The following is a 13,785-nucleotide window of genomic DNA, read 5'->3' as shown; positions in this document are numbered from 1 at the left end:
CTAGTAGAGGCAAACATGCAATGTTTATAATATAGTGGGAAGGAAGTAAAGATTGTAACAGAAAGCCAACAAACACACTGGAGCTGTAACAGAGTTAGAAATACAGTAATTTGGGAATTGGACTGGCTCCTTGTAAGAAGTAGCAGTTGAGCAAATGGTGGAGGATCTCATCAGGAGCGGTTGTGGAGAGTTACTGGGAATTTGATGGGGCGAGGGCCTAGAAATTTTCTCTAAAGGCTGCTTGGAGACGAAGCATTCATTCTGAACCAACTCTTGAACATGAATAGACATAGAGAAAAGCACCACTCAATCCTGTCAATTCAGTGAAAACAACAGTGTAGCAATGGTTTATCAAGAAGAAGACAAAGCTGCCAGCCTATTTTCCGAATGTGGTTCTGTTTTCCGGTGGCTGCATGGGTATTGTACAAACTCAACCCGTCGGCTCCCTCTGAGCGCCTATTGTTTCCAGGGGGCAGAGACTTCCATTTGCAGAAATCAAACAAAACAGGTTTCTGCTTGTTTGTGTGGGCAGCTTGGATAGGATAAAGAAGCAATACAATGTGGAGAAATTGCCTTTCAGAGATGTAATATGTCTCATTTTTAACTGTTTTCAGTGGAGTGGATGGGAAAGTGTCACATTGTCTTTGCCAGCAGGGAGCACATTACAGGGTCACGGACATCCCTGTGTACCTGAGCAGATGCTGGGAGCACTACCTCCTCCCTCTCTTGGTCTTTTCCAACTGAGCAAAATGTGCAGCACGGACTTTCCAATACAGTGACACCTCAGGTGTCCAGTCTGTAGAATGCGGTGCAGTAATGGAGAGGGCTGTGAAGGTTTGCAGTGATGCAGGGCTGCTCGGCATCATTTGCTTCGGGAAAGTAAGATGGTTGACAGGCAATTGATAATTAGATGTTCTGGGGTGTATCTTTTGTGGGGAGCAAGGCACGATTAGATCGGGGTTATTTGGAAGGAGAAACCAAAGTCAGAGCTGGAAATGGTGGTGTTTTCAGTGCAAACTGAGTCTTTTGAAAACTGTGGTTTTCAAAATAACAAGCTTAATCAATACAATCATAATCACCCCATTGTAATACCATGATGATGTAATCCTGTTTAGAATGCCTCACGAATAACAGGACAAATAAAATTCCTACTAAAAATTACTGATATGACAGAAGAGAGCTTTTCGTTTCTGCTATCTTTGTGATCCTTAATACCTCAGAAACTGTCCATAATATACATGTTCAGTTTTCTCACCTGGAGGCTGAAGTAAGCAATGAGTGACAGTCCGGTGAGCTGGCCACCTCTCTTCGAGGAGAGGCGAGTATTTCTCAAGGATACAGAAAGAAAGATGTCCCTTGCCAAAACATTTCCACAATGCAGTAAGGGGAGAAGGGGCACAATAAGACTTAGGGAATAAAATTTAGTTGCTGTAATATCAAATGGTGTTCAGAATTTGGGGATTCAGGAAGGGAATATCTGTTTTAGAGACTTCTGCTTATATATGTGTGTATGTGTATATGTGCGTATGTGTGTGCGTATGTGTGTATTTGTGTGTATGTGTACATGTGCATGTGTATTTGTGTGTATGTATGTGCATGGGTGTGTGTGTGTGTGTGTGTGTGTGTGTGTGTGTGAGTGATGTAACCACTGAGCTACGGGTTAACACCAGAACTACGATGACCCAGTAATATTCTTAAGGATTACTGAAGGAATACATAGAAGGGAACCTGTTTTGTGATTTATACTTGACTGGTCTCTAGAAAAATGTTGATATAATAAATGAGGGCATTATTCTTGGCTTGGCCAATTACTTGTCACAAAATCATTTTAAAATGATTTTTGAAATAAAGGTCCATGAAGTAATTTTTTAAGTGCCAAATAAAGGATTTGACATAGATACATTGAAAATTATTTTGGTATCTAAAACTATGGGATTTCTCATTTTAACTAGTAAATATTCAGCTAAGTTATACATAAATAGAACACAATGTTATTGTGCTTTAAAACGTCTAGTGGCATTTAAATAAACATATGAAAATGTACATTTACAAATGGTCTATCTGCTCTGCTCCCCCCTAAGACTAATTTCAGATGTGCTTACGGCAAGGGCACATCTATTGAATATCCATTTGTATTGAGAGACAGACCTTCAACTATACAAAGTAAAGTCAAAAGGTTCTGGATTATTCAAAATGACTACTCAGGAAGGTGACATTTAGAGAACGATTCTATTAGGGCCCTTGTAATCTTTAGATGAGAAATGCCATGGAAATCAAATTACAGATCTGAGAGTAAACAGTTCAAGGAAAAGCCGAGGTGGCATTCCTGCGCCGCCCCTTTGACATTTGCTCGGCCTCCATGCATTGGGGTTTGAGGCTGGCTGTCCACACCCTCCTGCCTGCTCCAGCCTGGCGATGCCCACGTGTCTCTGAAACTGTCTGTGAGATGGAGGACACGAAGAAGACCCTTGCCTGCACCCCATCCACGGTGGCTGCAGCCACGATTACCAGGAGGGAAGCGGGGCTCCGCATTGGAGCCATCTTGGCCTTGCTCGTTCTCTTGAAATGACTGATGAGGAGACTTTGACGCGGCTTCCTTACCAAGGGGATGACCTGGGCAGTTCAGCTGCACCTTCTGTAGCATGATAAAGAATTCTCCCTTGTCCATCTGTAACGGAACTAACACAAGGGGTAGGTGTCTAAATGTCACAGAAGCCACAGGCCAGTCAGAGGTTTCCCACAGACCGCGGAGGCTGCGGAGAGGAGATCTAAGTTTCTCCCTCATGCCAGCAACTGTGGAGAAAGGGAAGGAGCATTGCTATTTTAATTGTGGATGGGAAATTAAAGCTTAAAGAAGTTGAATCATTTCTCCATTTTCTTTTTTCTCACCAGGGTCTGGTGGAGATCGTATTTACATCTGGTTTTCCTGCCTTAAGAAAAACAACAACAAAACATTTGGTTGAATTTTTTTTGGAACAGTAATGACACCTATATTCTGTGGGGTAAACACACTCAGCCCTGACAAGGCAGAGGCAGGGAGGATTCGAACGGACTGCCCTTAGGAACCCAGTCGTGAGTTCTCCCGTCTTCGTTTCTTTTTCTCTACCTTTTCTCCTTTCCACAAAGATTCATCAAGTACTTACCACAGACTATCAGCACGCTGAACTTTGTTACACTCTGACCACGGAGAGGGATGTGGTCCTCGTTTCGCGTTTACTGCTGGATCTCAGGGCCTGCGGGACTTCCTGTGCCTGGCAGGAAGTCACTGGGGACCTGTGTCCTTGCGTCCCGGTGAGGACCGCTGCCGAAGCCAAGCGAGACGCGGGGGCCGGGCGTTTGGCCTCCTTCTAGGTCTGTTTCCTCTCACTGCCAACTCTAGATCTAAAGGAAAAACCCCAAAGAAACCAAAAGACCTACCCCCAGCCTGCGCACCCATGGATGTGACGGGGGGGGGGGGGGGGGGACGGGATTGAAGGGAAGCGGGGGAGGGGCTGGCCAGAGAGAAGCGTGCCGAGCGGTGTGCGGAATCGGAAGGATGGAAACCACCGAAGCTGTCACAGGCCGAGTCACCCGGAGGGGCCTTTGATCCGGGCACTCTATAGACACGCGTGGAATGGAACAATGAAGAGGGTTGCATAGCTTTAATAACACCTATCCAACGTGCCTAATAACGTATGAGATGCACATGTCCTGAACCGTAGGTGTATATTATTATGCAACCACACAAAACACATGGCATTGAACAAGGATGCTTAATGTATGTCTTAAGAGGAAGTTGAGGCAGTAAGGCGGGGCGGGCACAAACCGCAGAGCCCGTGCCAGCAGAAGCACCGTGTTCCGGCCTGGCTCTGTGGAGTCTGGGGCGGCCCAGACCTTTGACCCCTCCTGCACAGGCAGAGGCCCAGGGCCCATTCCGCCATGGGCCCAGTGCTTCCAGGCTCGGTCTCTCCTCTCCCTCCCCCGTCTCGCCCTCCTTCCTTCCCACATCTTCTTCACGCCACGTCCTGGACATCTTCATCCTAGCCGTGTGCCCGTTGATGCTGGCCAGGCCCAGCCTTCCTCCCAAGCCCTCCTTGCTCGCCGACTCCTGCCCTGAGAGCTCAGGAGGGAAAGGCCGGCCCCTGCGCCCGTCTCGCCATCTGCCGGAGAGGACCCGGCCTCGCCCTTTCCTGAGGAGCCATTGCCCTCCTTCAGCTTGTCTCCTGTGGCGCGGAGTGGTTGTGGCGCTCCTCGTGGAAAGCCGGACAAGTTCCGTGACATCTATGGCTTTTTAAAATTTCCCTTTGTAGTGCTGGGGACGGGATCCACAGTCCGGTTCATGTTAGGCAAGCACTCTACCACTGAGCGCCACCTTAGCCAAGTATATTCCTGTTCAAGCTGAAGCAGCCTCCCACGTTCCTCAGCAAACAGGCCAGTGTCCGGCAGCGTCTGGGGCTCCTAATTCCCAGGGAAGGCCCCTACTGCTTCTCACGGAAGTCCGTTCCCCAGGAGGGAAGGGGTGCTTCGTGCCCCAGAAGCACGACTAGCTCACACCAAGCTAAGAGGGATGGCACTCGGTTTTGGTTTTTTTTTTTCACCCAAAGACCCAAACTCCCCGTGAAGGCTGGGTTATGCGATGCGAGATTAAAGTTTTATTTCAGTGAAACAAAGAGAGAGATGCCTGGGGTGGTTTTGACATTTTAGAATATGTGCTAGGGAGGCTCTGACATCTGTGACCTCAATAATTGGAAGGCTCCGGCGTGCTGGGAGAGGTGGGGGCCGGCAGGCCGGGCTGTCAGAGAGCGTGTCAGCGTTGATAAATGCGTGATTCCGTGCTCTGTCAAAAGGCTCGTGTGCGCTGGGCATGATCTCTCCCGCACATGGAACACGGTTGCACCATCTGCTCGCTTTGGAAACAGAACCTCAGCCCATCGCTCTCGCCCAAGCCGGGCCTGTGACTCACCCCTCTAACGCCATATGCAGAGATGTCAGGCTCCGGACCCCGGCGGCACCCAAGGGTGGGGGCTCTGGGACTGTGGGGAATCGCTTGTGCCGGGCTGCGGGCCCGGCCTCGGGTAAACCCCCTCGCCGCCCCTGCCGTGCAATCGGGGGCTGCCCAGGCCTTGGTGGAGTGCTAATGTTTTTATAATGTGCCTTCTTGGTGACAGATTGGGATCAGAAAGCAGGCTGTTAAATGCCCTTTGTTTCTCTTCAAACAAGATTCTTTTAAAACCCGTCCCTCTCGTCAGAGTGAGGCTGGCGACCGCCGTGGGAGTGGGTATTCCATCAAGCCGCTCGTGCTCCCTGTCAGCCGCAGGAAGAGGACGGGATGGGGCTCTTGATTAATGTTTGAGCCCTTCAAGTGCTCCGTCTTTGTGTCTAAGAGGCACCGGGGCATGGCGGGGAGAGCCAGGTGGATCCTGGCGGTGACGAGTTGAGGCGTGGGCTCTGGCCTTTGCTTCTGAGCCTTGAATCTGAAACGTGCATAATCCAGCCCCCGGGGAACGACGCCGTGACGTGCGGGCCACTTCCTCCGCTGTCATCTGTGGGCGTCTGCGTCGACGCCCACATCCTGCCTCCAGCGCTCTTCAGCAACCGCCACTCCGACCTGCGCCCCGCACCGCTGCTGACCACGGCGTGCATCTGGACATCTGTATCTGACTCGGCACCCCCGCGCCATCGGGGAGGTGGCGGCCGATCCTCTCTGCAGAGGGAGAAACTTCTCCTGGCTTTGCGGGTATCGCATCTGTGGCACAACCCTTGGCTCCCCCATGGCAGCAGAGACGTGGCCACAGACGGTGTAGGAAGCAAGGGTCGGGGCTGTCCCGGGCTAGGCATTTCCACTTTCCAGGTTGTCCTCCATTACAGTTGTCTGTCACCCTCTGCAGACCCTGGGCTCTGTGAGCTAAACGTGTTCGCTCCCCACTTGCTGTTTGTCCTAGCTGCGCACGGTGTCTTAGAGAAATGGAGACCGAGGTGCTCCGAGTGCTGACCTCCCTCACAGTGTCTGTTTCTACCCCTCAGGCATTCAGGTGCTGCCTCTGCAGTTTTCTTTCAGATGGAAGAGACGGGGTGTGTGTGTGTGTGTGTGTGTGTGTGTGTGTGTGTGTGTGTGTGTGTGTGTGCGCGCGCGCGCTCGGGTGAAAAGATGCTGCAGCATTTTAGGAAGCAAGGATTGTTATTATTATCCAATTCAAACAGAATTTAGAATATTGCAAAAGATGTGGCCTGGTTTGGGTATGAGAAGCTTCTTGGTCACATTCTCACAGAGGACGGGAAGTAGAATTTCATTGTCTTTTTGGGACTACGGAAAATACATTTGTTTGGGTAGTGTCTTAAGAAATGTGAAGCACCGCCTTTTATTTTGAGTAGAAGATAGACTGTTTCTCCCTCCGCGGGCTGAGCTAGGGCCAAGCCTCTGCTCCAGTCCCCATGACACTCCCTATCTTCTCCAGGAGTGCTCCTAGCGAAGGAGACAGAGCAGACAGACGGACGGAGCAGGACGCATAGGAGATCCTGGCCAAATGTATCAATACTGAGCTTTGAACTCGGGACCTTCTGTTGCAGAGGCTGGTGCTCTACCACTTGAGCCATACCTATGTCCCTCAGAGCAGTCAGACTTTTTTATTGTCAGTCCTGGGGCCTGAACTCAGGGCCTTGCTGCTGTCCCTGCATTCTTTTGCTCAAGGCTAATTTTCTGCCACTTTGAGCCAAGGTGCTACTTCCAGTTTTCTGGCAGGTCATCGAAGACAAGAATCTCATGGACCTGATGCCCAGGCTGGCTTTGAACTGAGATCTCCAGATCTCAGCCTTCTGAGTAGCCGGGGTTACGATTACGAGCCATTGCCTGATGTCACTGTAAATGCTCAGCGGTAGGCGGTGCTTTGATTACTTGCTGGCTGGCGGCTCATTGGTCCCTGGCTTTTCCTCAGAGTTGTCTGTGAAGGAGAGGGAAATTAGATGGGAAAGCTTATCCCCTCCCGCCAACCCCCCATCCCCGTGTGTCCTACTTTGGACTGACATCAAGACTGCAAGACAACATTACTCTAAAGGCTACCTCTGCACTTGGGGTTTGTCCTCTGGGCCAGGAACCACTTGTAGAGGGATGCTGCTGTCTCTTTCGAACATACATTCCCAAGGTACTTGAGGAAGGGGTAATTTTACTCTCAGTAAGTTTCCCATAAAGGGTCCTGAGGTACAGTCTTCTGCAACCCTGAGACTAGCAGATGTTTGCTTGACCCAGACACAATTCCCCATTGTCTTCAGCGTAGGTGATGCGTCTTTCCTCAGGAGAGCTATCTGTTAAGTTGTCTGTGCCCCTGGACTGTGGTGGGCCTCTTCTGCCCTCCTCCTTTCCCTCCCTGGAGCCAGAACCCAGTTTGCACATACAGCTGCATCTTTCCCAGAATTCCCCGGTCCACACCTAACCTGTGAAGTCGAGTTCCCACGCCCCACGCCTTGCCTGTGAGGCTGGAAAATGCTGCCGATGGAAATCTGAGCAGCGGTGCCTCCCGGGCCCAGGCTTAGCTCTCCAGAAGGGGGATGACCTCTCCATGTTCTGAACACGGTGCTTGCTAGCGTTGCATAAGGAACGCGTCATTTTCCCGTACGGTGATCCTACGTCACTGTCGAGGATTTGGGGCAAGCGAACGGTGAGCAGCAGGGCCATCGTGGCGTCCTAGGGCCCTGAGGGGGGAGCCCTCCTACCTGGGTCGCACTCGGTGCTTCTAAACCAGGGCAGGGGAAGGGAGCAATGAGCTCAACCCAGTGACTTGGGAAAGGTGAGGCTCATCTCTATCGCTCCAGAGCAGGGGACACTGAGGCCATCTTGCAGAATCAAGTATGTTCCAATATGCTCTGCCAAGACAGCCATGCCTGGAGCCCCCCCAGGAAGCAGCTTCACAGAGGAGCAGCAAGGCCGGCCTCAGAGCAGGGTTCCAGGGTGAGGGTTCCTTCTCTCACACTCCTGGGCTTGTTCAGGCCAAGAGTTCTGACTCCCCAAGACCTTTTATCTTCAAGGCACGAGTGCTATTGTCATAAAAGCGTTTTTTTCTTCTATCTACTTCCCAGAACAACTCCTAGGAGCATGCGTCAAAGCACTTGAGAACCTTGAAGTAGCTTTGCAAGTGCAAGACAGTTCTTCGTATTGAGGCTGGTCTCGGGGATGCAGGCATTTCCCACACGTTCAGTCAACGTGTGGCACAGGATAACGGCAAAGACACCGTCCGCTCTGCCACACGGGGTGGCGCCTGCCCGCAATCCCAGCGCTTCGGGAGGCGGAGGCGATGAAACTTTCACCCAGGCGAAGGCAGCGAGATCCCGTCTGGAAAACAAAATACCAACAGCAAGGCTGGAACCGTCGTGCAAAGGACACACTGCCTTCCTACCAGGTGTAAGCCCTCAGGTTCCATCTCTACCACCTACAAACAAACAAAACAGAAGGGGTGAAACAAACGACAACATATGAACACACAATACGCCCTGTTTCCAGAACGTTCAGGGTCTGGCATCACGGCGAGCACACAGCCCTGACGTCATCATCAATCAGACACACGTCCTTGGAGTGTGCAGTTAGTGTTGTGAGACCCCTGTCCTGCACCAGGAGAGGACTGAGCAGCACCCAGTGCTATGCAAACCAGGCGGAGATGGCCACTGGCTCCTCGGGCCTCCACACGGCCGTTCCTGTGGAACGAGGACGCGGTGCTCGGTGCGGAGCGCGTCACTAGCAAGCTCGAGGACCCGAGTTCCACCCTCAGCACTGGGGGGAACAGGCGCGGGGCTGAACCCGATTCAAGCGCAGCGTGGGCGGGCGCATGCGTGCTGTGTGACCTGCCACGGGGAAGCCCCACGGACACGGCACACGCTCCCCTCGCAAAGGTGAGTGTGGCAGGTGAGATGCACACTGTGGAGCGTGCGTGCCGGAGGGAGGGGCGGGGGGCGGGGGAGGGGAGCACATCGGTGAAGATGGGGCCAGAGCTCCTGTGAGGCTGGCTTGGGAGGTGGGGGAGGGGGAGGAGAGGGGCAGAGGGGTGAGCCTGAATCAGGGGACCCCGGGTGCGTTCACGGACATGGCAGAACAAAATGCCTGTGTACCACAAATCCAGCCAGTACAAGCAGAATTTTAACGTAACCCATAATGCTGCCGTTGTAGAAGACTTTCTGTAGCACTTACGTCCTCTGCACAGTTGAAGCCCTCCTTCCCGTTTCCCCATCTCCTGGCTTCTTTTCCAGTAGTTCTGGCGGGGGGCGGGGGGCAGGCTGACAGGAGTGACATGTCTCTTCCGGCTTTCGTACGCCCTCAGTATTCTTGGACAAAATGGTTCCTGAAGCTGGAGCTAGTCAGGAAACAGAAAGCCAAGGCTTGGATGGTGGGTAAGTGTGTAAGGGATGTGGGCATAAAGAGTAGGCATGGCTGTGAGCATGAGTGTGTGTGTGCGTGTGTATGTGTGTGTGTTCGTGTGTGTACGCGTGCATGGGTAGGTGACTGTATCGGGTGTGCAGTATGTGTGTTGGCTTGAATGCGCGTAGGAGAGCATTGCCATGTGTGCAAGCATGCGTGCCTCAGGGAATAAGCGTGCATGGATGGGGCACTGGAGGCAGGCCCCGGGCTGCCCCCTCGGGTGTGTGGCTGCTGAGAGCTGCAGCTCCCAGCACGGGTCGGCCACAGGAGAGCGGCTGCTGGTGCTGGGTCCTCCTCTCCCCCACCCAGAGCCCGACGGCGGCTGCCCGGGCCCACGCACAGGGGCGGCTGCCAGGTCTCTTGGTTGCTTCCGTCTTCTCATGGGAATCCCTCAGGCTTCCTGGAGTCTAATGCACAGGGTGTGGGGGACGTAAGACCAACGCGAGTACGCCCCGTTCTGTCCTTCCCCAGGCTGGGGCGAGCATAGGAAGGGTGGGAGGTGACCGGTGATGGGAGCCAGGGCGGGGGGCGGGGGAGTGGGCTCCAGGGGTGCTGGGTTGGATGGCACCAAAGGCCTGGAAAGAGCCTTCCTCAGTGCAGGTGCCCCTGGTGGCAACACCGACACAGTGACATGAGCGTTTGTCACTTTATAATCCCCAGGGGTGAGAGAAAAGGACACCAACCCTTCTTCACTGGAAATAGCCGATACTTTCCCAGTGGGGACGCGCGGCTGCCTTGCTCAGACTGGGGGCTTTGCAGCTTTGCAGTCCACCTGCAGACGAGCAGCTGTGCGTCCTCCTCAGCGTCTCCCCAGCGCCCAGGCCCACGTGGCCAGACCCGGGGGCGACGTTTCCAGGACCTGCCGGTGTAAGAGTGGCATCGAGGATGCAGCGGGGAGGAGAAAACGACGCATTTCCTAATCACCTTTCAGAAGTCAGCCACCGGCCCAGGATAGCGGTTTATTGCCAGATTCCTATCAGGTCCCGCTCGGTAACAGAAGGTTTGCCTCACGTTACGGATGAGGAAATACAGCACTAGAGAGTGAAAGAACTTGCCTAAGATCGTAGGAAGTGGGAGCCTTCAGTTATTTATTCATTTGCTTATTATTTATTCGTTCATAGATCATTAATAGCATAAAGGAATTTCACCATGAAAATTTCATAGACGCAGACATTGAGCAGTTCATCTCCTTGCGTTATATTCACTTACTCTGCCTTTACTCGCCCACCTTTCAAACAGTGTTTGGTAAGACTCCTTACCCTCTCTCTCTCTCTCTCTCTCTCTCTCTCTCTGTCTCCTCTCTCTCTCTCTCTCTCTGTGTACACAATTCAGAGAAGGAATATTTAGCTAAAAGATTTCGCAGGGCTGATGAATCTGTTATAAATGCTCCTGTGAGTTGCATCTGAAAAATGGAGGAATCTGACTTTATTCATTTGCATAATTTCTGAGTTTGTTTCTGTTGATCATTTTCTCCCTTGACAGGGTGTTATCATTCCTTGCTTTATTTATTCCTTTTTTTTTTTTTGCTGTAATCAGACACTTTGTGTAGACCTGTTAGGTGGTGTTGTTAGTCTATGAAAATGGCCAGATAAGTAGTGGAACTGTACCTTCATGATGAGTCTGATAGTTAGGTTTATGGATAGGATACCTTTGACTTGGCTAAAGGAGGCCTAGCTAGCTGGTGGAAGATTATTTTCCAGGTGTATTTACATGGGAATTTCTAGAGCCATTCACATTTGCATTAGTGGACAAACTAAAAAAGACCCACCCTTCTCCCCATTTGGGGAGAACCCTCCGACCTACTGAGATTCAAAGTGGGATAAAAGTGCTGATGAAGAAAGGAGGTTTACTCTCGGTTTGAGGCAGGACTTCCATCATTTTCTGCCTTAATTATCTAGGCCTTCCATTATTCTCAGGCCTTCAAACGTGGATGGATCCATACAACTGGCTTCCCTCTCTCTGGCAGAGTGAAAATTATAGGCTTCTCACCCTACATAATTGATTGTATGAATCAAGTTTTCTCCATATGTATAATATATAATGGAAGTATTATGCATGTGTATCTTGGTGTATATATGTATTTCTATATAAATATGCATATATGTGTATGTATATATATGAATGTATATGCTTATATATCTCTATATATCCTACTGAATAGTTCTCTCGGGAGTCACAACTAATACAATGAAAAAGTGAGAAAATAGGAATACGTAGCAGGTTTGAAAGGTAGAGAACAGTTAAAATTGCTTTTACCTTAACGGAGTCTGCCTGGCATGTTGAATAAATAAGTCAGAGACTGACTATCCCAATGGCATGGAGTTTGGATGGAGTTGGCAAGGACATGAGCTTTATGAAGTTGTTTCCTTAAAGAAACGGCATCGAATTTCATGAGTCACATATAGTACCTGCCGCTGTTGTTGTTGTTGTTATCTTTAGCTCTACGAGGTAGTTGCCATTGAACCATACCGTTTCTGAATTCAATGCATCTTGATCCGTGTCACCGCTTGCCTCATTTTCCTTCATTCCTCCCAACTCCACCCCTTAGTACATGCTTCTTGAGGATAGAACGGGGCCTTTTCCATCTCGAAGACAGGCCTGCTCCACTCGCAGGCCCCCGGGAGCACTGGAGAGTGCTAAGAAACGGTGACAGGAGCCCCGGTATTACTCAGGGCTGGTGCAGGAAGGCGTTCTACCAGCCAGTCACCAGGGAAACCTGCCGTCCCGCCCTCCCATTTGTCTTCAAAGCTTTTACTTTCTGAAGGTATTCTTCTGAAGAGCCAGTCCACGGAGAGCAGCCCTTGGAAGTCTCCCAGCCCCGCAGGAGATGGCTGGGAGCTGGGGTCCACCTTGGAGAAGGAGTGTGGTCATCGCTCAGGTCATCTCTCTCTCCACTATGGATTTCTCTATGTTAAGGAAGAGGGAGGATGGGAAGCTGTCTTGGTTTCGTGTCTACTAAGTGCCCAGCCGTACTAGTTATTTTTAATTTTTCTTGTACGTTTTTGCCTAAGGTGTGTATCCTTGTCCTTCCTTCATCAAAACAAGCTAACTGCAGAGTAATAAATACTTCAGTATATTTATTGTTTACCTTTAAGTAATAAATACTTAAAAGGTAAAACAATGACTTCATTCTTTATTGCTCTTTGGCAATCCCTTACAAATTAAGAATTTTTGACTTTCAAATGTTCATGCTTTAGGCTGCACATTTCAAATTATAAGGCAAAATGGGTTTTTCACAATAGTGACATGACAGACACTTGATAATTATCAAATAAAAGGATAAATGAAAAGAAATCTATTTTTGTAAGCTGATGTATATTCTTTAATTTTATACTGGAATAAATAATGAGATATTTTATGCTCTATTGTTTTTGTATTATCAGAAAAGAAAACCCAGCAATACCTCTAAGGGTTTATCTGAGATCTGGAACGACTTGAAACCAAGTGACAAAGCAGGTTGAAAATGCTACAGAACTAGGAACTATTTTTGTAATTTCTCTTTGAGTTTTTGCCCATGTGTCAGGTAATTAATGGTCTCTAAACAGCCTTCCAGGTGGTCCCATAAGGAAGCTATTTCAGGGGACCTCACAGTGAATTCTTTTGTGGAAAGGAAAAAGAACATTCCCCCCTCTCCCTTGTATTGTTATTGTTTCTTCTTCTTCCTTTCTTTATTCGGGATGCTGAGATGAAGAGCCAAGGTCTCCACCTCTGACAAGCTCATACCGATGGAGCAGAGGAATCAGAAATACAGATTGCAGATTTTTGCATCTTGGCATTTTTCAAGGCAGAGCTGGGAAAGTTCTGCCTTGGTGCTGGTGACGCGGTCCCTTCTGGCTCACTGGGGCATTCTGTTTGGCTCTGGGAGGAGTGTGTATGTGTGTGTGTGTGTGTGTGTGTGTGCATGTGTGTGTGCACGCGTGCGTGTGTGTGTTTTAAAATGCAGTGAACTGCACAGTGGAGTTCTTTTTCTCTGCAGATTGCGTAGGTGTGACATCTCAGCCCACACAGCCCACCTGCTCCCGTCTCCGTTTTGTCTTGAACAACTGGTGTTTGGAACGGTGATGCTGACTCTGGATTTGTTACGAGAGCCACCAGCGAGGCCTGGGTGCTCCGCTAGTGAGAGGAACCTGGAGCCAGATGGTGCTGTCACGGTGTCCAGATTATCGTCCTTCAGAAGAGGTTGTCACCACTCGCCCTGGAATGGCTACCGTATCTTGCTGAGTAAACACAGAATATGCTAGAAATGTGGATGTGCTTTGAAAGTAAGGTGTGAAGAAGCGGGACCTTCTCAGTGCCCTGCTGCCTGGTTAATATTTTGGCGTCGCTTTTGCATGCTCCTGTGGGCTTCATGGTATTGGTGTGGCCACTCGGAAGGTCACCCCAGAGGGCTCTCCTAAGACACAGAG

This window comes from Perognathus longimembris, chromosome 8, assembly GCF_023159225.1.
Source record: "Perognathus longimembris pacificus isolate PPM17 chromosome 8, ASM2315922v1, whole genome shotgun sequence".
Taxonomy (NCBI): domain Eukaryota; kingdom Metazoa; phylum Chordata; class Mammalia; order Rodentia; family Heteromyidae; genus Perognathus; species Perognathus longimembris.
The sequence above is the reverse complement of the archived record's forward strand: the minus strand, read 5'-3'. Positions refer to the sequence as shown.